This window comes from Engraulis encrasicolus, chromosome 3 (assembly GCF_034702125.1).
Source record: "Engraulis encrasicolus isolate BLACKSEA-1 chromosome 3, IST_EnEncr_1.0, whole genome shotgun sequence".
In the NCBI taxonomy this organism is placed as follows: Eukaryota; Metazoa; Chordata; class Actinopteri; order Clupeiformes; family Engraulidae; genus Engraulis; species Engraulis encrasicolus.
The window spans coordinates 390912-393411 of record NC_085859.1 but is presented as its reverse complement, the minus strand read 5'-3'; positions in this window follow the sequence as shown (position 1 = coordinate 393411).

Here is a 2500-nt window from a genome sequence, read left to right as displayed (position 1 = left end):
CTGCCTCCTCTCTTCACTCTATTGGTACTGCCTCCTCTCTTCACTCTATTGGTACTGCCTCCTCTCCTCTCTTCACTCTATTGGTACTGCCTCCTCTCCTCTCTTCACTCTATTGGTACTGCCTCCTCTCTTCACTCTATTGGTACTGCCTCCTCTCCTCTCTTCACTCTATTGGTACTGCCTCCTCTCCTCTCATCACTCTATTGGTACTGCCTTCTCTCCTCTCTTCACTCTATTGGTACTGCCTCCTCTCCTCTCTTCACTCTATTGGTACTGCCTCCTCTCCTCTCTTCACTCTATTGGTACTGCCTCCTCTCATCACTCTATTGGTACTGCCTTCTCTCTTCACTCTATTGGTACTGCCTTCTCTCATCACTCTATTGGTACTGCCTCCTCTCTTCACTCTATTGGTACTGCCTCCTCTCCTCTCATCACTCTATTGGTACTGCCTCCTCTCCTCTCTTCACTCTATTGGTACTGCCTCCTCTCCTCTCATCACTCTATTGGTACTGCCTCCTCTCTTCACTCTATTGGTACTGCCTCCTCTCCTCTCATCACTCTATTGGTACTGCCTCCTCTCCTCTCATCACTCTATTGGTACTGCCTCCTCTTCTCTCTTCACTCTATTGGTACTGCCTCCTCTCTTCACTCTATTGGTACTGCCTCCTCTCTTCACTCTATTGGTACTGCCTCCTCTCATCACTCTATTGGTACTGCCTTCTCTCTTCACTCTATTGGTACTGCCTTCTCTCCTCTCTTCACTCTATTGGTACTGCCTCCTCCCCTGACTCTATCATCTGATCCCAGCGTTCCCATAGTCCCATGGAGAGGTCTGCGTTCCCTGAGGACAGCGAGCGGGGAGCAAGGAGCAGCTAAATTTGAAAATAAATAAATAAATAAAATAACAAGGAGCAGCTAAATTTAAACACATTAAATAAATAAACCAAAATAAACTCAACCTGCCAGCTGGATAATCGCTCCGGCAGAAAACTATTAGATGCGATATAGGCCTACACTCCTCTTTCTACTCTCTATTCTCCTCCTCCTCTCCTCTCATCTTCCTCCTCTCCTCTCCTCTTCCTCCTCTATTCTCCTCCTCCCCCTCCTCTACTATAACATGCTCTCTCCTCTCCTCCTCCTCCGCCTCCTCTCCTCTCTCCTCCTCTCCCCTCTCCTCCACTATTAGCTCTCTCCTCTCCTCTCCTCTCTCCTCCTCCTCTCCTCTCATCTTCCTCCTCTACTATCCTCCTCCCCCTACTCCACTATTAGATGTTCTCTCCTCTCCTCTCCTCTCCTCTCCTCCTCCTCCCCTCCTATACTCTACTCTGCTCCTCTACTCTCCTCCTCCTCTACTCTCCTCCTCCCCCTCCTCCACTATTAGATGTTCTCTCCTCTCCTCTCCTCTCCTCCTCCTCCCCTCCTATACTCTACTCTGCTCCACTTAACATTACATTTTACATTACATTACACTTAGCTGACACTTTTTATCCGAAGCAACTCTCAGTTATTTGGGTACAGGGTATTGGTTACAGTCCCTGGAGCAGTGTGGGGTTAGGTGCCTTGGTACAGGGTATTGGTTACAGTCCCTGGAGCAGTGTGGGGTTAGGTGACTTGGTACAGGGTATTGGTTACAGTCCCTGGAGCAGTGTGGGGTTAGGTGACTTGGTACAGGGTATTGGTTACAGTCCCTGGAGCAGTGTGGGGTTAGGTGCCTTGGTACAGGGTATTGGTTACAGTGACAGTCCCTGGAGCAGTGTGTGGTTAGGTGCCTTGGTACAGGGTATTGGTTACAGTCCCTGGAGCAGTGTGTGGTTAGGTGCCTTGGTACAGGGTATTGGTTACAGTCCCTGGAGCAGGGTGGGGTTAGGTGCCTTGGTACAGGGTATTGGTTACAGTCCCTGGAGCAGGGTGGGGTTAGGTGCCTTGGTACAGGGTATTGGTTACAGTCCCTGGAGCAGTGTGGGGTAAGGTGACTGGGTACAGGGTATTGGTTACAGTCCCTGGAGCAGTGTGGTGTTAGGTGCCTTGGTACAGGGTATTGGTTACAGTCCCTGGAGCAGTGTGGGGTTAGGTGCCTTGGTACAGGGTATTGGTTACAGTCCCTGGAGCAGTGTGGGGTTAGGTGCCTTGGTACAGGGTATTGGTTACAGTCCCTGGAGCAGTGTGGGGTTAGGTGCCTTGGTACAGGGTATTGGTTACAGTCCCTGGAGCAGTGTGGGGTTAGGTGCCTTGGTACAGGGTGTTGGTTACAGTCCCTGGAGCAGTGTGGGGTTAGGTGCCTTGGTACAGGGTATTGGTTACAGTCCCTGGAGCAGTGTGTGGTTAGGTGCCTTGGTACAGGGTATTGGTTACAGTCCCTGGAGCAGTGTGTGGTTAGGTGCCTTGCTAAAAGACACTTCAGCCATGGATGGAGGTGCTGGTGAGGGTGGGATTTGAACCTGCAACCCTCTGATTTAAAGGCCAGCGCTCTAACCACTGAGCCATGGCTGCCCACTTCACT